The 26,555-nt window shown below is 39.5% G+C and overlaps 1 pseudogene; it reads right to left on the bottom strand.

Annotated features, from left to right (window-relative positions):
- LOC101245547 (methanol O-anthraniloyltransferase-like) overlaps nt 1-17,804 on the bottom strand; it is a 45,290-nt pseudogene extending 27,486 nt beyond the window's left edge.
- Nucleotides 17,805-26,555: the final 8,751 nt, after the last annotated feature.

Here is a 26,555-nt window from a genome sequence, read left to right as displayed (position 1 = left end):
CGTGAAGAAATCGAAGATCACACCATACGTGCAGTATATACAGAAGTTGTGTAAGAGATTTCGTAAGATCGAGTTCAGACATATTCCTAGAATACAAAATGAGTTAGCTGATGCTTTTGCCACCGTCGCTTCAATGATTAAACATCCAGATACTAATTATATTGACCCTCTGTATATAGAGCTAAAAGGACATCCAGTCCATTGTTCATGTGTTGAAGCGGAACCTGATGGATTGCCATGGTATTTTGATATCAAGAAGTATTTGGAGTCTGGGATTTATTCTAAGAATGTGACATTTAACCAGAAGAAATCGATACGCCGTTTGGCCCTCAACTTTTTTTTGAGTGGAGAAGTCCTTTATAGGAGGACTCTAGATTTAGGTCTTCTTAGATCTAGTGATGTTGTTAAAGCTGCAAAGCTTATTGAACAAGTGCATGCTGGGGTTTGTGGTATGCACATGAATGGACTCGATTTGGCATGGAAGATCATTGGAGTCAGTTATTTCTAAATGACCATGGAGCATGATTGTTGCAAGTTTGTACAGAAATGCCATAAATGTCAAGTGCACGACGATTTGATTCGAGTGCCGCCTCTCGAACTTAATACTATGAGTTTGCCTTTGACCTTTGTAGCTTGGGGCATGGATGTCGTCGGTCCAATAGAGCCAGCCGCCTCTAACAGACACAGATTCATTTTGTTTGCCATTGACTACTTCAACAAGTGGGTGGAAATAGCTTCGTACAAGTCGGTAACCAAGAAAGTCTTAGCAGATTTTGTTCGCAATAATCTGATACGCAGGTTTGGAGTATCAGAATCCATCATTACTGATAATGGTGTAAATCTCAAAAATTACTTGATGAGAGATATATGTGAGCAATTTAATATAACTCACGGAAATTCAACCGCTTATCGTCCCCAAATGAAAAGAGCTGTAGAAGCTGCCAATAAGAACATCAAGAAAATTCTGATAAAAATGATTGACAATTACCGAGGTTGACATGAGATGTTGTCATATGCTTTGTTGGGTTATCGAGCTACTCCATACTTGCTAGTATATGGAATAGAAGCAGTCATACCTGCTGAAGTTGAGATACCGTCCTTAAGAATCATACAAGAATCTGCCTTGAGTAATGTTGTATAGGTCAGCAAGCGGATTAATCAGTTAACCTTGACTAACGAGAAGAAAATGGTTGTTGTTCGTCATGGTCAATTATATCGATCGAGAATGATTCGCGCTTACCACAAAAGAGTTAAAGCCAGAATTTTTGAAATTGGTTAGTTGGTACTTAAATGCATTTTTTCTTATCAAGACAAGTACAAAGGAAAATTTGCACCTAATTGGCAAGGTCCTTACATGGTTCGCAAAGTATTATTTGGAGGTACTTTGGTCCTGTCGGAGATGGACGGCACCTCATGGCCAAAACCGATTAACTCAGATGTTGTCAAGATATACTACAAATGAAGCTTAGTTTGTATTCCTGTCATTTTCTTGTATTCATTTAGTTTTTGCTTGTAATTGATTTGTTTTGAATTTTATCCCTCTTGTAATAAACTATGTCTGACCTGAATTCTCAAGAATGAGATACATAGGCGGCCTATGTCGGCCTTTGTCGGTTTCTTTGTAAAATCTCTTATTGTTGTTAACCTTGAAGGGGAACTACGTTTAACCTAATTCCTGCCTCAACGGGATACGTAGGCTCCATAAGAGTTCGGTCATATCTCCCATAAGATTTCTATTCCTCTTTACAATAGAAATTGGACAGAATTTTTGTGAGGGACTCAAAAATTCTCGAGAAGAAGATTTTTCCTCAACAAGTCAAGACTGAAGTTGTTTTGAATTTTGCAACTGGGACAGAACAGAAGCTCAAAAATTTAGTGATTTACTCATCAACAGTTAAAGATAAGCCGAGACAGTTAACTGGTACATAAATTTTGAGGATGACCTCAAAATTTCAATGTAGTTTTATCGATAGTCTATAGTAACTTTGAATACTCCCCATTGAAAGTCAGATAGACCTCCAAGCATCAAACTCAAATAAGTTGGCTAAGCTTGGCGTGACATGATACTGAGCAATAACTTTTTTTCAGAATACCACTTTTCGAAATTTTATTTTTCTTAAAAAATTTTCCTTTATGTTTCATTTGTTTTGGCATGAAATATTTTTTCTTATCTATTAAGAGTCAAGAGATCAAAAAATCAACCGGAGATAGTAAGGAAGGAGCAGACAACTGAAGAAATTGACACAGATCAGTACATTTAAAACTAACAATTTTTCTGTGGACGCAGGTTTATTGGTTTGCTCTAAAATCAACAAATTCCTCTGACTGATGAATATGGAGGAGTCAAGGGGGCGAAGAGCTCTCCCAAAATTTCTAAATTTTTTATGGATGCAGGAATAATTTTATACTGCCTATATTGAAGACTTGGGGACGTGAACAACATTATTTCATCCGATTCCCAACAGCACGAAGTCTATAGCGAAGATACATTTATGTTCAAGGATTAATCAAATGAAAACCCCAGGAAAGACATTTTACAATTTAGTCAAGGACGTCATCTGCTTCACATTATCAAACATGATATTGTTACTATCCGGAGGGGTCATTTAGTTGTATTGTCGAATGAGATTATACTCTATCCGGAGGGTCATTTTAGTTGTTTTGTTGATTGAGGTGATGCACTATCCGGAGGGTCGTTTTATTTGTGTTATCGATGTAGATGATACATCACCTAAAGGGTCATTTTATCGTATTGTCAATTGAGACGATATCACTATCCAGAAGCACCTAGAAGACACTATGTCACTCGATTGAAGCACTATCTTCATTTTGTACCAAGGATGGCCTCGCAAAAAATCATGCATCATGGGAAGATATTCATGTCTCGCAAAAAATTATGCATCGCGGAAAGATATTCATGCATCGCGAGAAGATATTCATGCATCGCAAAAAAAAAGTCATGCGTTGCAAGAGAATAAATTCATACATCGCAGAAAAATCATGCATTGTGGAGAAGAAGTCATGTATTGCAAGAGAAATTCATGCATCGCGAAAAATCATGCATTACAGAGAAGAAGTCATGCATTGCAAGAGAAGAAATTCATGCATTGCAGAAAAATCATGCATTACAGAGAAGAAATCATGCATTGCAAGAGATATTCATGCATCGCAGAAAAATCATGCATTGCGGAGAAGAAGTCATGCATTGCAATAGAAATACATGCATCGTGAAAAACCATACATTGTGGAGAAGAAGTCATGCATTGCAAGAGAAGAAATTCAGGCATCGCAAAAAAATCATGCATTGCGAAGAAGAAGTCATGCATTGCAAGAGAAATTCATGCATCGCGGAAAAATCATGCATTGTGGAGAAGAAGTCATGCATTGCAAGAGTAAATGCATGCATTGCGGAGAAGAAGTCATGTATTGCAAGAGAAAATTTATGCATCGCGGAAAGTCATCCATTGCGGAGAAGAAGTCATGCATTGCAAGACGAAATTCATGCACAGCGGAAAAGTCATGCATTGTGGAGAAGAAATCATGCATTGCAAGAGAAGAAATTCATGCATCGCGAAAAAGTAATGCATTGGGCAGAAGAAGTCATGCATTGTAAGAGAAGAAATCCATGCATCACGGAAAAGAGTCCATGCATAGCAAGAGAAGGAATTCATGCATCGTGAAAAGAAGTCACACATTGCAAGATAAAGAAATTGTGCATCCCTAGAGAATATTTGTCCATCAACATCAACTGCACCCTTTTATTTTGACAATAGTAAACACCAAGAGATTCATCGAAGACGACATCAAGAGAAATATCAACATTGCATCAGCTTTTATTCATTTTGACATCTAATGAAGAGTACTTTTAACATTATATTGCAAACATAAGACATAAGCTTTGTTTGTTTTACGTCAAATCGATCGAATTGACGTCAAATGAAGAAGAAAAGAAACTAAATGTCAACATGGTAAAATACACTATCTCCCATTTGAATTACATTTTTATGCTAATGTGTTTATCTCAGTCTGTGTCGAGAGCATCCGAAAGGATGAATTCTCCAAAACATACCACAAGTGTGGACGACATCAAAAGGATGCAGCATAACGTAGAACTTTTTTTTAGTAGCGAACTAGGACATAGTCCAAAGAGGAGTGTCAAACTCCTAGGACGCGAGCAGAGGAGCGACTTTCATCACAATCAAATCACACACCTATCGAGAGGCATGTGGGTTTTTCTTTGGGTTTTGTCAATTTTGGTTTTGCATCCGAAATTTTGGTATCTGCCAGATTCAAGTTTTCGATCTGAGTGGCAATGCACAAAGAGCTTTGGAAATTATGTCCATGTAATTTCTTAAATATGGGTGTGAACTGCACCACATTCATGACTAAGAGGTTACAAGATTCATTTTCATACTCGGTTTAATTTGTCACTTGTCCAAAACCAAAGGTTATGTAACGTAATAGATTTCCTTTTCAACCGATCGAGTCGAACTACAAACAGCATGATTCCTACGGTTTAAGGATATGTAGGCGGGCTCAATGTTGAAAACCCGACTGTATTCCAACATTCGCTCTCAAGTCTTGTTCTCAAGCATTCCGGTCCCCTTATATCTAGTATTGGGATGACTTTGAATTATTTTAAAATCGTGCGTTAAATCAAACGTGTTGAACTAGAGGTGGCCTGAATTCTCATACATCCTTAGATAAGTAGGAAACTCATTTTCGGGGTTCGGTCATAATTCTCAAAGTCCATACTAATCCCTTTTTAAAATTGAAGATATGGTTAGTCAAAATTGGATCTATCAATTTCATTTTCCTTGAATTTCTTGGACCAATCAAAATAAAATGAGAGACAATTGTTGACACCCAATTTTGACTTTCCCCAACATAAAAATTAACTTTCGAGCTTCATTAATTTCGAAAGATTTAAAGTAATTAACTTTATAAAACTCAAAATGTTTTTCAAGTTATTTTAAAGTAATTTTAGCAACTTTATAATTTTAAATAGTAAATATGTTTTTTATATAACTAGTTTATTTTATAAATATTTGAAAATAACCTTAAAAAGATTCTAACTTTAGTAAGCATTTTATTAAATTAGTTTAGTTTAAATTATGCTTATATTTTTTAGGGAAAATGCACAAGTACCCCCTCAACCTATGCCCGAAATCCCAGAGACACACTCATACTATACTAAGGTCCTATTACCTCCCTGAACTTATTTTATAAGTAATTTTCTACCCCTTTTTAGCCTACATGACACTAGTTTGAAAAGAAAAATCAATCATCGTTGGGCCCACAAGATAGTGCCACGTAGGCTAAAAAGGGGTAAAAAATTATTAATAAAATAAGTTCAGGGGGGGTAATAGGACCTTAGTATAGTATAAGTGTGTCTCTGAGATTTCGGGCATAGGTTGAGGGGGTACTTGGGCATTATCCCTATTTTTAATTTATTAGTTTAAATGCAAGTTAATTATTTTATTTTTGTTAAGATTAAGAAGCTCATGAATTAGTTATGTTAATTCGTCTTATCTAAGTTTTAGTCAAATTCACTAGTGAATTCCCTTTTGACTTAATCGATAGTTCATTTGGATTTTAAAAGATTAAATTTAGGGCCCTTGTAAAACATTTTCAGCAATTCCTATTTCCCGGGCCCAATTTTTTTTATCTCCAAATAACGACCTAGCCCATCTTCCCCTTTTCTCGACCCGGCCTCATCTTTTTCTCCTTTAGTAACGACAAAGACAGAGCAACCAAACCCAGAAATCCCAAAGACAGCTTTCCAAAAGTGCGTTAACACCAACAGGCACGCTTGTACGCGCTTTGCGACAAAAGCGTGTGATAGCAACGCACAACAATCAAATTTTGAGCGAACAAGCGATCCTAGAGGATACATCGTGCGCATGGCGGATCGCTGATCCTCTGTCTCTTCCTCACATCTCTCTCAATTGTACTCTCCGCAGCAGAAGAGGAACGCGAGAATCGTCCTTGAGATGACGAGATTGCTCCACGTCACCCTTCCAAGGACGGGTAAGTCGATCTCAAACGTAGATCTCACTATTCCTTATTTGGGATTAAGCTGAATTTTCAGAAAAGGTGGTCTGTGCAAATTGGTGATGATTTTTTCTTTTGAATTTTGAATTCATAGGCCTCAAATCCGGGTTTCGTTCCTCCCCCCCCCCCCCCCCCCCCAAGAATCCAATCCTAATTTTTCTTCTATATATAGTTCCTTGTATTTCATTATAAAGAGGATTTTTTTAGGGGAGCAACTAACTAAAGAAAATAAAGAAAAAAATTATTCTTGGGAGACGATTTTGGAAGAAAGATTTTGGAGTTATATCTTTTTTAATTTAGGATTTTCTTGACAGAAAAATAGAAAGATTTTTGTGGGAGGGAAATTTTGGAGAGGAAAATTTTGGTGTGAGGAAAGTTGAAAGAAAACAAAGAAGAAATACATTTAAAACAAAAGTTCTTGAAGACATTTGGTTCCGTCTTGGCTTTGGCTTTATCTTGTTCATCCAAGTCCGGAGTCGCTTCTCTGCTGTGGAAGTTGGTGCAGTTTCAAGCTCGTTCGTCCCGTTCGCTGGCCGCAACATGGTAAACAATTTGTCACCCTTTGGTCCATTTTGAATGTATTTCGTTGTTTTGGTGTATTTTATGTTCAGGATCCCAAATGGGTATATGTGATAGTTTCATATCTAAATTTGTTCTTCCATGTTCTTAGAGTTGAAATCTATGATTGTGTTCGTCTCGAAGTTAGTTCGATATTAGCTAACCGTCGTGATTTTATTCTATCTCCATTTGTTGAAATATTTTTCTTGTTTTGACTATATGTTCTCAAGTGCTGAAGAAGCTGTTTTGTTGCCTCCTCTAGCATATTTTCAAGTATAGACTAAAAATTTCAATTTACGTCATGGTTGGTTGCTATTTTAATGTCAATTTTGGTATGAAATTATGGGACCCGTTTAATTTTTGGTGATTACATGTTTCTTTGACTTCTCCAAGTCTTTCTCACTGGCTGATGGTTTTGTTTTTAACATGAAAGGGTTCTCTTGTCTTCACAAGCTGGCTTTACATTATTGATTAGGTTCATGTCCTTCCCATTCCAGTTCTACTCTTTGTTCCCTGATTGAAAGTAGTATGTTAGTGATTATTTGGTAGAGCATAAGTTTAGCTCGAGTTTTCTCTTTTAAAATTGTATCGATTTGCATACCTTAATCTGATAATCTTGTTTTGAAACCTATAGTAGACTATTGTCCGGAATGTCAAGCATTCAAATTATATTCTTGTTCCAACTCGAATCTCAAAATATGATGTATGTCTTAGCATAACTGGTGTGTTTAGTTCGTCGGACATGACATTATATTATTCTCCTCTAAAATGATTTGGCTGGTTGTTATCTCTAAAATTTATGTCTTTCAGCATAATGAATTAACATTAAGTTCCTTTGTAGAGTTAGTTTTGATTATTGTGTGAGACATTTTATTTGCCAATAGTGAAACATATTTCCTTTTTCGTTTTTTTGGTTTGCTATTGTTTAACGTGGGCTCTTGACTCAATCCCTATATTATGATCTCCTCTTCATGTCCCCCTCTTGATTGACTCTTAATTTTATCTATTCTAGTATATATATGGATGCTACTTTTGTGTAAAGGAGAAAAGAGAAATTGTAACTAGAAATTCTTGCCATTCATTAAATTTGTCTGCTTTTGTCTCTCTTAAGAGTTTGCTTATTATATTAGTCTCGATAGCTGCGTTTGGTTCCCCTTGATGTTAAATTTATTAATTGACTTTATCCCAACTGAAGTATGTCTGATTTATTCTTGTTATGTTAAATGTTAATGTTGTCTTTTTATTCGTTGTATGAATCCTTCTGAGTTCGTGCTTGATCTCCTCCTCGCATTTTCCTATTGGGCCATGGAGGCCCAATTCTATTTCCATTCGAGTCTGTTAGACGCAAAGAACGACCAACAGGTCTTGGAGCGCGAATAATTCGAAACAAGCGAAGAAATCGGAGAGTGAAGAAGTTGGAGCCAAACGGCCTCTATTTATTTTCTAAATTTTGTATTTTTTTTTATTTTCGGGCCGAAGCCCTTGTTTCTTTTTTGTTATTGTATTATTAGAAATTTCTCTAGTTACAATTTCTCTTTTCTCCTTTACACAAAAGTAGCATCCATATATATACTAGAATAGATAAAATTAAGAGTCAATCCCAACTGAAGTATGTCTGATTTATTCTTGTTATGTTAAATGTTAATGTTGTCTTTTTATTCGTTGTATGAATCCTTCTGAGTTCGTGCTTGATCTCCTCCTCGCATTTTCCTATTGGGCCATGGAGCTCAATTCTATTTCCATTCGAGTCCGTTAGACGCAAAGAACGACCAACAGGTCTTGGAGCGCGAATAATTCGAAACAAGCGAAGAAATCGGAGAGTGAAGAAGTTGGAGCCAAACGGCCTCTATTTATTTTCTAAATTTTGTATTTTTTTTATTTTCGGGCCGAAGCCCTTGTTTCTTTTTTGTTATTGTATTATTAGAAATTTAGGACAGGTGGAAATGGGCCAGAGGCCCAAAACAAAATGGGTCCAAATACTGGTCCAGACAGACAGAAATCGGATTCGGACCCAACTCTCTCTCTCTCTCTCTCTATCTCTCCCTCTCTCTTATTTATTGTTTATTTACTTGCTAATTAACGTTGTTAGTTTAGGATTAAAAATCTAAATCCTCGTAACACGTCACTTTGTTTTAACGATTTAATTAAATCAAGTAAATAACTTAAAATAAATTTTAGAAATTAAAAGTCACTTAGATAGTAAATTTAATGCTTCATTTTCAAACAACTCTAAATAATTTTTATCTCAAAATTTAAGTTAGACTTTTTAGCGAATAAAGACAGTTGCTTTTTCGATCGGATTTCCTGTCTTAGTCTTTTGAAAATCAAGTTTTCTTGATTTTTCCTAAAAAATTAAGTGGCGATTCTAACAAAGTCAAGAACAATAAAATATCTTTTCTTTAAATAAAACAAGTAGTTGTGAAGCCGTGAAGGACGGAGATAGAATTAAACAAGGAATTCATCGAGAAGGCGCCCTATGAGTGGAAACCGGTGTGGTGCACTAAATGTAAGAATTATGGGCATGAGTTGAAGGAATGTAGGATAACAAAGAGAAGTTACTGCAGATAACAAGAGAGATGATGGGCAGCAACGAGGCAAGCCTGATCAAGAAGAAGCACCAACAGAAATAATAGAAAGTGGAAAAGGGAGGGAAGTGCCATTTCATAGAGTAAAATCACATGTAAGAAGGATCTTGCATACTCAAAATATTAATATACCAACAGGGAACAATTAATAATAAGCATTAGATAAGGAGAAGGGAGAAATGAATCAGTAGACAAAAATGGAGCTGGAGAAACGAGTTTGTATGCCAAAAATGGGCGACGAGGGGAAGAGGGATTGCACATCCCTAATGGATAACATAGGATTTTGAAATGTTAGGGGACTAAATAGGTACACAAGCAAAAGGAAATGTATATGTTCATGCATAATTCCAGTGTTTGCCTATTTGGTCTCCTACAGACAAAGATTAAGAGAATAAAAGCTACATAAGTTGCTCTTAATCTTTGTAAAGGATGGTCGTCTATAGCAAACCTCTCACATCATCCTAGAGGAAGAATTTGGATGGTATGTAAACTAGAAGTATATGATATAAATATAATGCAATGTGATTCTTTGATAGTCCACAATGTAGTAACACATAGGGGTACAGAAAATGGTGTGTGGGTACAATGACAAAGGGTTAAGAAGAGGACTATAGATGAAAATGGAGAAAATCAGTTCACAATTTCTGGACCATGGGCGGTGATGGGGAATTTCAAATGTGTTTTGAATATAGAAGAGAGATTCGGTAGACAAGTCACATTAGCAGAAGTAAGAGATCTTAGACATTGCATAAGGGTGTGTGATCTACATGACATGAAATCGTCAGGGGCTTTTTTCACATGGAACAATAAACAGGTAGAGAATGATAGAGTGAAAAGTAAAATTGATAAGAGTGATGATTGTTGTGCGGAATTCGAGATAATACGAGAAAATATAAACGCGAAAAACAAGACAATAGATTTATGTGGTTCACCAATAAGTTGGCTACGTCCACAGGAAGAGGGGGATCAGTTTTATTATGGAGAGGCAAAAAACAGAATTACAGAATAGGGTTTGCCATAGCGTCTATATATAGTGCTAAGCTACGCCCTAACAGGCTTGGGCCCAAAATACATAATTGACAGATAATTAAGGGCCCAATTCAAGGCATTCAACAAATCTCCACCTTGACTTGAATTCTCCAAACAGATTCTTCAGACGCACTATGATAGTGTCAGGCCTCCCCCTCTTCCTCAAAATTGCCCCGCAGGGCAATTAACAGCTTCTGATGTTGAGCAAGTCCAAACAGTGTTGAAACTTGCTCTGTGGAACCGGCTTTGTGAACATATCAGCAGGATTATCAGCAGTTCCTACTTTCTTCACCTTGATTCTCTTCTCACTTCTCAGAAAATGATATCTCACGTTAATATGCTTGGTTCTCTCATGATGGACTTGATCCTTGGCTAGACAAATTGCGCTCAAACTGTCACAATACACTGTAGCCTGATCATGATGCAGACCAAGATCACTAACCAGCCCTTTCAGCCAAATCCCTTCTTTTGCAGCCTCTGTCAAGGCCATGTACTCCGCTTCCGTAGTAGACAAAGTCACTGTAGGTTGCAAAGTTGCCTTCCAACTGACAACAGATCCTCCAAGGGTAAACACATAGCCAGTCATCGATCTTCTTGTGTCAACATCTCCAGCATAGTCAGAATCAGAATAGCAGTAACCAAGCACTGAGTATCACCTCCATAAATGAGACCAACGTCAGATGTACCTCTAAGGTACCGGAAAATTCTCTTCACAGCCTGCCAATGTTCTTTCCCTGGTTGTCCCATGAATCTGCTCACTACACTGACTGCATGTGCTAAATCTGGCCTTGTACAGACCATAACATAGATCAAACTTCCTACGGCACTGGCATAAGGGACTCGTGACATATACTCCTTCTCTTCTTCTGACTGTGGAGCGAACATGGCAGTGAGATGGATATTGGCAGCACTGGGGGTATCAATAGGCTTAGATGAAGACATGCCAAACCTCGCCAAGACCTTCTGAATGTAGCTTCTCTGTGACAAGAAAAGTTTCCTTCTCTCTCTGTCTCTAATGATCTCCATCCCTAGAATCTTCCGAGCGGCTCCCAGATCCTTCATCTCAAACTCAGCACTAAGTAAACCCTTCAGCTTCTGAATGTCATACTTCTTCTTTGCAGCTATCAGCATATCATCTACATAAAGCACCAGATAGATGAATGAACCATCCTTGAGCCTATTGTAGTATAAACAACAATCATATGAGCTCCGAGTATAGCCCAACTTCACCATATAGCTATCAAACCTTTTGTACCACTGCCTTGGAGACTGCTTAAGTCCATATAAGGACTTCTTCAACTTGCAGACGTGATTTTCCTTCCCTGGAACTTGGAAACCATCCGACTGAGTCATGTATATCTCTTCCTCCAACTCTCCATGTAGAAACGTTGTCTTCACATCAAGTTGTTCAAGCTCCAGATTCTGATCTGTAACTATCGCTAGTAACACTCGGATGGAAGTATGTCTGACCACTGGTGAGAAGATCTCATTGTAGTCCACTCCCTCTCTTTGGTTGAAACCTCTGGCAACAAACCCTGGCTTTATACTTGACTCCTTCTGCTGGTGATATCCCTTCCTTCTTCTTGAAAACCCATTTGCAAGTAATAGTCTTTCTCCCCGAAGGCTGCATGACCAGATCCCATGTCTGATTCTTGTGTAGGAACTCCATCTCATCTCCCATAGCAGCAAACCATTTTTCAGAATCAGGACTTAAAATGGCTTCTTTGTAAGTAGACGGCTCAGATGTATCTACCTCTTCAGTAACCTGCAGTGCATAACCCACCATGTCCTCAAAACCATACCTCGTAGGTGGCCGAACTCCAACCCTCCTTGGCCGATCTTGAGCTATACTCCGATGGATATCTGATGGCATAGATTCTGGAATATCAGTTTCTGTCTGTGGCTCTTGATCCTCCTCTTCAGGTTCTTTCAAATCGCTCTCGTTCTGAATGACTTGAAACTCCACCTGTTTATCAAGACTCCCAGTTTCTGATGTAGTTGTAGGCTTCACAATGGTTCTAAGCAGAGAACTTTCATCAAAGACAACGTTCCTGCTCATAATAACCCTCTTTTCTGCTGGAGACCAGATTCTGAAACCTTTCACTCCATCTTCGTAGCCCACAAATACTCCCTTTTTAGCTCTTGGTTCTAACTTACCTTCACTGACGTGATAGTAAGCCGTACAACCAAAAGCTTTCAGATTTGAATAATCAGCAACTTTTCCTGACCACATCTCCATAGGTATTTTGCACTGTATGCCTGTATGTGGTCCGCGGTTAATCAAGTAGCAAGCTGTACTAACCGCTTCTACCCAGAATCTTCTATCTAGCCCAGCATTAGAGAGCATGCACCTTGCTCTCTCCAGAAGTGTTTGATTCATCCGCTCAGCTACACCGTTCTGCTGTGGTGTATTTCTGACTGTACGATGTCGAGCAATCCCTTCATCCTTACAGAATTGATCAAATTCAGACCAGCAGAATTCCAGCCCATTATCAGTTCGCAACCTCTTGATCTTCTTCCCTGTTTGATTTTCCATCAAAATTTTCCACTCCTTGAACTTCTGGAAAGCTTCACTTTTATGCTTCATCATGTACACCCAAGTCATCCTTGAGTAGTCATCAATAATGGACACAAAAAATCTGCAGCCTCCCCAAAGACTCAACACGGCATGGACCCCAGCAATCAGAATGGATATAATCAAGTGTGCCTTTTGTTCTGTGAATGGCCTTTGGAAACTTGTTGCGATGTAGTTTTCCAAAAACACAATGTTCACAAAACTCTAGGCTCTTAACCTTATGACCAGCAAGAAGATCCTCCTTTGACAGAATTTGCATCCCTCTTTCACCCATATGACCAAGTCTCATGTGCCATAACTTAGTCATATCCTTCTGGTGAACTTCTGACGATGCAACATGGGCTGAACCTGTAACCGTGGAACCATGTAGAAAATACAAAGTACCACACATGACACCTTTCAGAATCAGATTTGAACCCTTCCAGACCCGCAAGACTCCATTTTTTCCCGACCAGCTGAATCCCTTGCTGTCCAAAAGACTGAGAGATATCAGATTTTTCGTCATCAATGGAACGTGCCTGACCTCGTTCAATGTGCAGAAGCTACCATCATGTGTCCTTATCTTAATCGAGCCTGTCCCAACCACCTTGCAGACAGAACTATTGGCCATCGAGATGTTGCCTCCGTCTACCTGCTCATAAGTCGTGAACCACTCTCTCCTAGGACAGATGTGATAGGATGCCCCAGAATCGAGAACCCACACATCTGAATGATGAGTGTGCTCATCCGCAACTAGGGCAATGTCTACTTCAGAATTGGTGTCTTCTTCAGCAACAGCAGCAGAACTGATTGTTTTTCCGATTGCTTCTTCTTCTTCGGACAATCAAATTTCCAATGTCCCTTCTCCTTGCAGTAATTACAAACATCATCCGGCTTTGAACCCTTCGACATCGGCTTATTTTTCTTTCCACCGTTTTTCCTTCCCTTTCCGCTACTGGTGAACAGATCGGAAGGCTGTATTTCCGTACTTGTGCCGTTAGCCTTATGCCGTAATTCCCTGCTATGAAGGGCCGATCTGACTTCTTCCAGCGACACAGTATCTTTCCCAACAATGAACGATTGAAAAAAATTCTCAAACGACATTGGGAGAGATACTAACAGAATCAGGGCAGCATCTTCATCCTCGATCTTCACATCGATATTACGCAATTCTAATAACAAAGTATTCAATTGCTCTAAATGTTCCCTGAGTTGTGTACCTTCAGCCATTCGTAAACCGAATAGACGTTGTATCAGAAGAAGCTTGTTGGTTAGAGGTTTTGTCATGTACAAACTCTCCAGCTTCAACCACAGACCAGCAGCAGTCTCTTCATCCGAGACCTCCGTGATGACGTCATCCGCGAGACACAACATGATCGTCGAGTGCGCCTTTACCTCCAGAATCGCCATCTCAGGAGTAATGACGGCGTTCTTGTCTTTCGACAACGGCGCCCAGAAGCTTTGCTGTTTCAACAAAGCCCGCATCTTGATCTGCCATAAACTGAAACTGTTCCTCCCTGTGAATTTGTTGATTTTCACGTTCAAAGCAGACATCTCGAATTATCAAAAAAATACCGATTAACCGAGAGGCTCTGATACCAATTTGTTGTGCGGAATTCGAGATAATACGAAAAAATATAAACGTGAAAAACAAGACAACAGATTTACGTGGTTCACCAATAAGTTGGCTACGTCCACGGGAAGAGGGGGAGCAGTTTTATTATGGAGAGGCAAAAAACAGAATTACAGAATAGGGTTTACCATAGCGTCTATATATAGTGCTAAGCTACGCCCTAACAGGCTTGGGCCCAAAATACATAATTGACAGATAATTAAGGGTCCAATTCAAGGCATTCAACACTGATCAACAGTGAATGGGTGACACAAATGCCAGCAACAGAGATATATTTCATGAACGAAGGGCTTTATGATCATTACCCAGCAATAATTAGATGGGAACAAGAGGGAAGCAGAGGAGGAAGACGACCATTTTGATATTTTAATATGTGGGGTTTAGCAGCGGAATTCCATAATAAGGTTAAAGAAAACTGGAAAGAGAAATGTGAAGGGCGACATGTATTCAAAGTAGTGGGAAAATTAAATAGACTCAGAAGAGTGCTTAAAACACTGAACAAAGACCAAGTTTAGTATAATAGAAAAAAGAGCAGAAATGTCGATGGAGAAATTGACACAATTCCAATAGTAAACTCAGGGAATAAGGACCTGTATAATGAGGAGAATAAGCTAGCGCAGGAGGTGAGGACACTGGAAAAACAAAAAATCAATTCTTGGGACAAAAAAGTAAAATACAATGGCTTAAAGAAGGGGATCAGAATACAAAAAAATTTCGTAGCTATCTCAAGTCAAGGAGGAGTACCAACAGAATTTTCACAGTCGCATATACTATTGGGGTGTAACATACTGAAATCGCAGAGGTGAGTAAAGCATTTGTGGACTATTATACAAGGTTATTGGGAGATAAGAATCACAACAGGAAGCATGTGTGCAGTAACATACTTCAGAATGGCAATCTGGTAACAGAGACACAAAAAGGACTTACGAAAGAAGAAGTGAAACAAGCATTATGGGCGATAGATGGTAATAAATCACCTGATGGGTATGGAAGCAAATTTTCAAGGATTGCTGGGAAATAGTTGGAGAGGATATTACGAAAGGGATACTAGAGTACTTTCAAATTGGGATATGCTAAGAGGAGTGAATGACACAGTGATTACTTTGCTACCACAAAGGAGGCATGCTGAGAATGTAAATTGCATGTTGCAACAAAACATACAAGGTGATCTAAAAAATGCTGTGCAATAGACTGAAACAAGTTTTGTCAAGCATCATCTCAGAAAATCAAAGTGCTTTTTTTGCTGGAAGAACTATTGTACAAAACATGCTTATATGTCAAGATTTGGTGAGATTGTATAATAGGAAGAATGCATCTAAAAGTTGTCTGCTCAAAATTGATCACAGGAAAGCGTATGATAGTGTTGAATGGGATTTTGTAGAAGAAATGCTATATGGATCACAATTCCCATACAAATTCATTAAGTGTATTATGGATTGTATCACTACAACTCAATATGTGATTGCTATAAATGGTGGTTTATACGAAAATATAAAAGGAAGAAGAGGGCTGAGACAATGGGATTTCGTATCCCCTCTCCTATTTGCAATATGCATGGAGTACTTCTCTAGATTGATGAAATGGATTACTACACAAGAAGGATTTAAGTTCCATCCAAAGTGCAGAAGTATGGGGATGAATCACCTCTGCTTTCTTGATGATATGCTAATGTGCTGTAAAGGAGAATTTGCGTCGATTAAACTAATGCTACAAGGATTGTTAACTTTCTCTGAAGCATCTAGGCTAACTACGAATACAGGCAAGTCAAACATCTTTAGTGCTAATATGGATAGGAGGTACTTAGAAGATATATGTGAGATCACTGGTTATGCAAAAAGATCACTGCCTTTAAATATCTGGGGGGGGGGGGGGGGGGTCCCCATTTCATCTCAGAAACTAACACAGGTAGAGGTAGACTTAAATGCTAGTGGACAAAATGGTATGTCGAATAAGAACATAGGGACAAGGAATCTGTCGTATGCAGTTGGTAAACTCAGTTCTGCTACATATACATACTTACTGGTCATCTATTTTCCTGTTACCAAAGAAATTTCTAAAAAGTATTCAAAATAAGTCACCATTCATAGCTTGGGAAAAAATCAGATTGGGTATGTATGGAACATAGCAAAAAAGGCAAACAACTTATTGTTAAAATGGGTGAATCAAATATACTTAAAAGGAAAAGATTGGTGGCAATATCAACCAACTACTGACAGTTGTTGGAAAATATGCATCATTAAAGAGAAGTTTGCGCCTGGATATGATGAGAATACTTGGATATCTTATAAAGGAGTATACACGATTCAAAGTGGATACCGATGGAGATGAGGAAATGACAGTCAATGGCCGTGGTGGATGGATGTCTGGAACAAAATGAACATACCAAAACATAGTTTTATTTGTCGGATAGTCATGCACTTTAACTAGGGACAGACTTGCTAATATGAGCATTTGCCAGGAGGTGGAATGCCTATTATGTGGAAGTTAACCAGAAAGTATCAACCATCTATTCTTTGAATGTGAGTCTTCAAAGAAATGTCTGAAGGGAGTACTTGAATGGCTGAAGATTGGGATAAAGAGTAACAAGAAGATTTCAGGGAAAAACTAGAAGATCAGTAATCAAGGCAATCATTGCGGCACTAATATACCACATCTGGCAGGCGATAAACGGGGCCTTGTGGGAAAAGTTGTAACAAGATCAATGAAAATCCTGAAGATGATTAAGGAGGAGAGTAGAAGTAGAATTAGGGGAAGCAACCACACAAGCAGAGATACGAAATGGATAGATAAATTATATAATTGATGTACATTAGCCAATTGGTGAAATAGATTGTAATTGGGATACTTGATGGAATCAATAAAATATGTTAGTTGAACCAAAAAAACATAGTGAAGCCATAAGCATCCATAATTGTGTGATTAAGTCTAAAACCAACAGCAAATCCACCACAAGTAAAACAAGTCACCTATACATAAAGGACAACCTATGATTCCATCAGAACCAGGAACATTGTGAAGTAGTAAATCAAAATATGGACATGGTGGTTAATGATTCACCTAATTTTTCAAGCTCCACATTAGCATCACCTTCAATAAACATGATTCCTTCACCATTACAATTTACCATAAGCTTTTTATTAGGCCCTTCAATGAATCTACCAGCTAATGGATGATAAAACACAAGTGTTTTAGATAATCCATCTTTAATAATTTTTGCTGGATCTTTACCTTCCATTAAAGAATTATATTTTTAAAACATTATTATGGGAATTTGAAAATGAGCACTTCCTTGATCATCTATTTCAGAGAGATATTTTATTTCACTAGGTGTTACACTTGATGGAACTATTAATTTTGGTTTGTGATGTCTAAGTGAAATTTGCATTTTGTGTCACAAACATGTATTTTTGATAAAATATTTGGAGATGGATTAATAGAGTATCAACAAGGACCATAAGCTTATTAATTTGCATTCAATTTTTGAGTATTTTTAAAGACATTTTTTTAAGTGTTTTGTCTAATAATGTAAGAAGATCCACACCAAGAAAGATTGGCAGTACAAACATAATGTACAATAAATAACATATGTCTGCTGCTTTAATTCTAGAAATTTTGAACAAAAATGGTTTCCTTTTTTCTTGTAACACTCATGTTTGTACATGTCTAGCCTTGACCACAAAAATCCACATCGAATCTATAATCAAGTTATCTTAATCTAGATACTAGTTAATATGTCAATATTTTCAATTTTTTTTTATTTCCAAATATCAAGCCTAGAGTTTCAATATCTCTAAATAACATCAACTTAATGCTCTTCATATACTACAATACACTTGCTATTTGTAACGACCTGTTTAGTCGTTTTGAGCAGCAGATTTTATTTCTGGAAAAACAGGCTGAGGCGACGGACCCCACGACGGACCGTCATGGGCACGACGGACCGTCGCAGGGTCTCGTTTCAAAACACTTAGAAAATCTGAAATTGGGTACTGAAAATCGACTCTCTGAACTTCGTGACGGAATGGCAGGACGGACCGTCAGAGGTGTGACGGACCGTCACAGACTCTTCAGAGAAATTGAGTCTCTGAACTGTGTGACGGGCAGCAGGACGGACCGTCGCAGGCGCGACGGGCCGTCACAGACTGCGAAATCCCAGTCTGGGTCGGATTTCTTTATACGTTTTAAGGGATGTTTTTGACTATTCCTGCTTTAATTATAAAGTTAGTGGGTTAATGTTAATAAGTCTAATTACTTGGGGTTAAAAGAGGTGACCTTAAGTTAATTAGTGGGTTATTATTGCCATCTTTTCTTCTTAATTATATACTAATTAGGGTAAAAGAAAGAAGGTTTGAATAAAGAAAATAGAAAGAACAAGAAAGAGAGGGAGAATCGAACGAGGAAGAAAGAAGAACAAAGCTTTGGGAATTTGCTTGCTTGATCACTAGTCTTCGGTGGAGATAGGTTATGGTTTTTTTATACTATTCGTAGTAAACTCTTAATAGCGAATGATATGTATGGGTAGTATTGTAAACCCTTCTATATGCTTAATTGTATGCTTGCATGAATGTGATTATGTAATTGTGGTAAAATAAGCATGATGAAGCTATTGAATCCTAAATCTTGAAAAAGAAACCCTAATCTACTTTGTTAATGATGATGCCTTGGTATAAAGGAAGGCTTGATGAACGAAAGTAGTGAGATTAGGGGATCGGGTGCCACGTTCCAGTACCAGGATAGTATATGAGGATCGGAGTGTCACGTTCCGACACCAGGATAGTATATGGATCGGGTGTCAAGTTCCGACACCAGGATAATATATGGATCGGGTGCCACGTTCCGACACCAGGATAGTATATGGATCGGGTGCCACGTTCCGGTACCAGGATAGAATATGGATCGGGTGTCACGTTCCGACACCAGGATAGAATGAGGATCGGAGTGTCACGTTCCGACACCAGGATAGTATATGCGGAGCGGGGTGTCACGTACCGACACAAGAGGAATAAAGATAATGAATCTTGAAAGATGTTAATATACTCAATCTAATGAACCTAATTCCCAAATGAGTATAATGAGGAGGCGTGAGTCCTCATTGATGAGCTTGGTGTTGTAACCAAGGGTTATGGTAATTGTAAATGCTGCATGCTAAGGATATTAGTTGATTTTATGATATTGCTTAATATATACTGTTTTCTATTTTGAGTTGGCCGATGATACCTACTCAGTACTTGTGTTTGTACTGACCCCCTACTTTTATTTTTTCTTCTTGTTTATTTGTGGAGTGCAGCAAACGTACCGTCATCTTCAACTCAACCGCAACTCTAGCCAGTCTTCGTCACATCGGATCTTCAGGGTGAGCTAATGCTTCTAGCTTGGACTGGATCTTCTTCCTCATGTCTTGATGCCTTGAAGTTCCGGCATGGACTAGCTTTTACTTGTTTTAGCTTTTAGAATATTCTTAGTTTAGTAATTTGATCATAGATGTTCTTGTGATAATGACTTCCAGATTTTGGGGAATAATAGATGTTGAATTTTACAAGTTAATGAATTGGTTTTATTTAATGAGTTTGAGTCTTCCGCATTATTTACTGTTGATATTATATTGAAATGTTAGAGTTCAGATTGGTTGGTTCGCTCACATAGGAGGGTAAGTGTGGGTGCCAGTCACGGTCCGGATTTGGGTCGTGACAAACTTGGTATCAGAGCATTAGGTTCATTGGTCTTATCACACAAGAACAAGTCTAGTAGAGTCTTAAGGAACGGTAGGGGGACGCCTTTACTTTTCTTTGAGAGGCTATAAGACTTTAGGAAAATTCCATTCTTTCTTTCTTTCTTTCGTGCTACTACTTGAATCCAATTGGTATCTATGTGATACAAATTCTGACCATCTTCACTCTCTTTCGCAGATGGTTAGAACTAGATCAACGACTACGCCAACACCAACACCAGCACCGGCGGGACAGGGTGCGTCTGAGCCAGCCACTGGGGCTGTAGCTCGAAGAAGAGCAGCGGCAAGAGGCCGTGGTAGAGGTCGTGGGAGGACGTCCTCTAGGGGAAGAGGACGAGCACCTAGCCCATCTGATACTAGGGCAGTGACTCCTCCACCGACTGAGAAAGTAATAAGAGAAGGGGAGGATGGGGAAAATGAACAAGTGCATAATGAGGGATCGCCACCCCAACCTACCCCAGAGATGATCAATCAGGTTCTCGCTTATCTTAGTGGGTTGTCTGATCAGGGTCAGGCACCTCCAGTGTTTTCTGCACCAACACCTCCGGTTTCAGAGGTACAACATGCAGCCACTATGGCTCCTCGTATGGATGCCTCATTGGACATAGGCACGTTTCCACGTCTGACTACTGGGACTATAATGACAAATGATCAGCATGAACTTTTCAGTAAGTTCTTGAAATTGAAACCTCCAGTCTTCAAGGGTGTTGAATCTGAGGATGCTTAAGATTTTCTGGTTGACTGTCATGAGCTACTACACAAGATGGGTATAGTAGAACGGTTTGGTGTTGAGTTCGTGAGTTATCAGTTTCAAGGGAAAGCCAAAATGTGGTGGCGGTCACATGTTGAGTGTCAACCAACAGAGGCACCACCTATGACTTGGGCCTCATTCTCTAGCTTGTTTATGGAGAAGTATATCCCCCGAACTTTGAGGGATAGGAAAAGGGATGAGTTCTTGAGCCTAGAGCAAGGTAGGATGTCGGTTACTGCATATGAGGCTAAGTTTCGTGCATTATCCCGGTATGCCACCCAACTGTGTTTCAGTCCACAAGAGCAGATTCGCCATTTTGTGAAAGGGTTGAGATCAGAGTTGCGGATTTCAGCCTTACAGGTAGCGGCTACAGCGAAATCTTTCCAAGAAGTGGTAGACTTTGTGGTAGAGGTGGAAGGAGTGAAGCCAGATGACTTCACCATGGCAACTACATCAAAAAGGTTTCGAAAGGGAGGTGAGTTTAATGGTTCTTACTCTAGAGGACAGGGTTCAGGAGGTTACTCAGTCCGACCAATTCAGTCTTCACTACAGACTGTAGTTGGGGGTCCACCTCAGACCGGTCAATACTTCTCTGAGAGACCTATGCTTGAACCCAAAGAGTGTTATGGATGTGGGGAGATTGGACACATTAAGAGGTATTGTCCAAAACATAGTTACAGACCTCCCAATGTTAGAGGTAGAGGTGGTTATGGAAGAGGTCGTCATTCTGGAGGACGCGGTGGTCGAAGTAATGGTGGTCACCAAAACGGTCGGGGTGATGGGAAAACTGGAGCCACTACATCACAACATGGTAGGGACAACGGACAAACAAACAAAAAAGGGCCTGTTGTTACGCTTTCCCTGGGCGGTCAGAAGCGGAAACATCAGATGCTGTCATCACAGGTAATCTTTCGGTTTGTGATTGCATGGCTTCTGTATTGTTTGATCCTGGATCCACATTTTCTTATGTATCTTCTTCATTTGTTAATGGTCTAAATTTACCTTGTGAATTACTTGACATACCTATTCGTGTTTCTACTCCGGTGGGTGAGTCTGTGATAGTTGAAAAGTATAAAGGTCTTGTTTGGTGAATTTTGTGGGGAGCAACACTTATGTAGATTTGGTTATCTTAGAAATGGTTGACTTTGATGTAATTCTGGGTATGACTTGGCTTTCTTCGAATTTTGCGATCTTGGATTGTAATGCTAAAACGGTGACGTTAGCCAAGCCTGGGACAGATCCGTTAGTTTGGGAGGGTGACTACACTTCCAATCCGGTGCGTATCATCTCCTTTCTTCGCGCTATTAAAATGGTTAGTAAAGGGTGTTTAGCTTTCTTGGCACATCTCAAGGATGACACTACCTAAGTATCTTCGATTGAGTCGGTTTCGGTGGTCCGTGAGTTTCTGGATGTGTTCCCTGCAGATCTTCCTAGTATGCCACCAGATAGGGATATTGACTTCTGTATTGATCTTGAACCGGGTACTCGCCCCATTTCTATACCCCCTTATAGAATGGCCCCCGCGGAGTTAAGAGAGTTAAAAGCCCAACTTCAAGAGTTGTTGAGCAAAGGCTTCATTAGACCAAGTGCATCTCCTTGGGGAGCTCCGGTGTTGTTTGTGAAGAAGAAGGATGGGAGTTTTCGGATGTGCATAGACTACCGGAAGTTGAACAAGGTAACCATAAAGAACAAGTATCCTCTTCCTCGCATTGATGACTTGTTCGATCAGTTACAAGGTGCTTGTGTCTTTTCCAAGATTGACTTGAGATCCGGTTATCATCAATTGAAAATACGGGCAACGGATGTGCCAAAGACTACTTTTAGAACCAGGTATGGGCATTACAAATTTGTAGTGATGTCTTTTGGTCTTACGAATGCTCCTGCTGCTTTCATGAGCTTGATGAACGGGATTTTTAAGCCATATCTGGATCTCTTTGTGATCGTATTCATTGATGATATATTGGTATACTCAAAGAGCAAGAAGGAACATGAAGAGCATTTAAGAAGGGTATTGGAAATGTTGAGGGAGAAAAAGCTTTATGCCAAATTCTCCAAGTGTGAGTTTTGGCTAGATGCAGTGTCCTTCTTGGGGCATGTGGTTTCTAAGGATGGGGTGATGGTTGATCCTTCTAAGATTGAGACAGTGAAGAATTGGGTAAGACCTACTAATGTGTCAGAAATAAGGAGCTTTGTTGGGTTAGCTAGCTACTACCGCCGATTTGTCAAGGGATTCTCTTCTATTGCTTCCCAACTGACGAACTTGACTAAGCAAAATGTCCCATTCGTATGGTCGGATGAGTGTGAGGAAAGCTTTCAGAAGCTCAAGACTCTGTTGACTACTGCACCAATTCTCACCTTGCCAGTGGAAAGTAAGAATTTCATTGTCTATTGTGATGCATCCTATTCGGGTTTGGGTGCAGTGCTAATGCAAGAGAAGAATGTGATTGCTTATGCTTCAAGACAATTAAAAGTGCATGAACGTAACTATCCAACTCATGATTTGGAATTGGCCGCGGTAGTGTTTGCATTAAAGCAATGGAGACACTATTTATATGGGGTTAAGTGTGAGGTCTATACGGATCATCGTAGCCTACAGTATGTCTTTACTCAGAAAGATTTGAACTTGAGACTAAGGAGATGGATAGAACTACTGAAGGACTACGACATCACTATTTTGTATCATCCGGGGAAGGCGAATGTTGTAGCGGATGCTTTAAGTAGAAAGGCGGGAAGCATGGGAAATCTAGCTCACTTGCAAGCTTCTAGACGCCCATTGGCTAGAGAAGTTCAGATTCTGGCTAACGACCTTATGAGGTTAGAAGTAAATGAGAAGGGAGGATTTTTAGCTTGTGTGGAGGCAAGATCTTCCTTCCTTGACAAGATTAAGGGAAAGCAGTTTAATGATGAAAAATTGATCCGGATCCGAGATAAAGTGTTGCGAGGAGAGGCTAAAGAAGCGACGATCGATGAGGAAGGTGCTTTGAGGATTAAGGGAAGGGTGTGTGTACCCCGTGTCGATGATTTGATCAACACCATTCTTACAGAGGCTCATAGTTCCGGATATTCTATACATCCTGGTGCAACCAAGATGTACCGTGACCTAAAGCAACACTTTTGGTGGAGTAGAATGAAGCGTGATATTGTGGATTTTATTGGCAAATGTCCAAACTGTCAACAAGTAAAGTATGAACACCAAAGGCCCGGAGGAACACTTCAGAGGATGCCCATTCCGGAATGGAAATGGGAGAGAATCGCAATGGACTTTGTGGTTGGTCTTCCAAAGACGATGGGTAAGTACGACTCTATTTGGGTGATTGTTGATAGGTTAACTAATTCTGCTCATTTTATTCCGGTTAAGGTGACTTACAATGCCGAGAAGTTAGCCAAGATCTATATCTCAGAAATCGTTCGGTTGCATGGGGTTCCACTATCTATCATATCAGATAGAGGTACGCAGTTTACTTCTAAATTTTGGAAAACATTGCATGAGAAATTGGGTACTAGGTTGGACCTTAGTACTGCGTTCCATCCTCAGACCGATGGTTAGTCTGAGAGAACGATTCAAGTGTTGGAGGATATGCTTCGCGCATGTGTGATAGAGTTTAGTGGCCATTGGGATAGCTTCTTACCCTTAGCGGAGTTTTCATACAATAATAGCTATCACTCAAGAATTGATATGGCTCCATTTGAAGCATTGTATGGTAGGAGATGTAGGTCCCTCATTGGTTGGTTTGATGCATTCGAGGTTAGACCTTGGGGTACTGATCTTTTGAGGGATTCGATAGAGAAAGTGAAATCTATTCAAGAAAAGCTCCTAGCGGCGCAAAGTAGGCAAAAAGAATATGCAGATCGAAAGGTTAGAGACTTAGAGTTCATGGAGGGCGAACAAGTCTTGTTGAAAGTTTCGCCAATGAAAGGGGTGATGCGGTTTGGTAAAAGAGGCAAGCTAAGCCCAAGGTACATTGGTCCCTTTGAAGTACTTAAGCGAGTAGGGGAGGTGGCTTATGAGTTAGCCTTGCCTCCAGGTCTGTCCGGAGTACATCCGGTATTCCACGTGTCGATGTTGAAAAGATACCATGGGGATGGAAACTACATTATCCGTTGGGATTCAGTTTTGCTTGATGAGCATTTGACTTATGAAGAGGAGCCTGTTGCCATTCTAGATAGAGAAATTCGCAAGTTGAGATCAAGGGAGATTGCGTCCATCAAAGTTCAATGGAAGAATTGACCAGTCGAAGAAGCCACTTGGGAGAAAGAAGCTGATATGCGAGAAAGATACCCACATCTGTTTACAGATTCAGGTACTCCTTTTCGCCCTTGTTTTCCTTCTTGTGATCGTTCGGGGACGAACGATGGGTAAATTGGTATCTATTGTAACGACCTATTTAGTCGTTTTGAGCAGCAAATTTTATTTCTGGAAAAACAGGCTGAGGCGACGGACCCCACGACGAACCGTCATGGGCACGACGGACCGTCGCAGGGTCTCGTTTCAAAACACTTAGAAAATCTGAAATTGGGTACTGAAAATCGACTCTCTGAACTTCGTGACGGAATGGCAGGACGGACCGCCACAGACTCTTCAGAGAAATTGAGTCTCTGAACTCTGTGACGAGCAGCAGGACGGACCGTTACAGGCGCGACGGGCCGTCACAGACTGCGAAATCCCAGTCTGGGTCGGATTTCTTTATACGTTTTAAGGGGCGTTTTTGACTATTCCTGCTTTAATTATAAAGTTAGTGGGTTAATGTTAATAAGTCTAATTACTTGGGGGTTAAAAGAGGTGACCTTAAGTTAATTAGTGGGTTATTATTGCCATCTTTTCTTCTTAATTATATACTAATTAGGGTAAAATAAAGAAGATTTGAATAAAGAAAATAGAAAGAACAAGAGAGAGAGGGAGAATCGAACGAGGAAGAAAGAAGAACAAAGCTTTGGGAATTTGCTTGCTTGATCACTAGTCTTCGGTGGAGGTAGGTTATGGTTTTTTTTATACTATTCGTAGTAAACTCTTAATAGCGAATGATATGTATGGGTAGTATTGTAAACCCTTCTATATGCTTAATTGTATGCTTGCATGAATGTGATTATGTAATTGTGGTAAAATAAGCATGATGAAGCTATTGAATCCTAAATCTTGAAAAAGAAACCCTAATCAACTTTGTTAATGATGATGTCTTGATATAAAGGAAGGCTTGATGAACGAAAGTAGTGAGATTAGGGGATCGGGTGCCACGTTCCGGTACCAGGATAGTATATGAGGATCGGAGTGTCACGTTCCGATATCAGGATAGTATATGGATCGGGTGTCACGTTCCGACACCAGGATAGTATATGGATCGGGTGCCACGTTCCGACACCAGGATAGTATATGGATCGGGTGCCACGTTCCGGTACCAGGATAGAATATGGATCGGGTGTCACGTTCCGACACCAGGATAGAATGAGGATCGGAGTGTCACGTTCCGACACCAGGATAGTATATGAGGAGCGGGGTGTCACGTACCGACACAAGAGGAATAAAGATAATGAATCTTGAAAGATGTTAATATACTCAATCTAATGAACCTAATTCCCAAATAATGAGGAGGCGTGAGTCCTCATTGATGAGCTTGGTGTTGTAACCAAGGGTTATGGTAATTGTAAATGCTGCATGCTAAGGATAT

The sequence above is a fragment of the Solanum lycopersicum genome, chromosome 5 (assembly GCF_036512215.1).
Source record: "Solanum lycopersicum chromosome 5, SLM_r2.1".
In the NCBI taxonomy this organism is placed as follows: domain Eukaryota; kingdom Viridiplantae; phylum Streptophyta; class Magnoliopsida; order Solanales; family Solanaceae; genus Solanum; species Solanum lycopersicum.
Note: the sequence above shows the minus strand (reverse complement) of the source record. Positions and strands in the feature narration are given on the sequence as shown.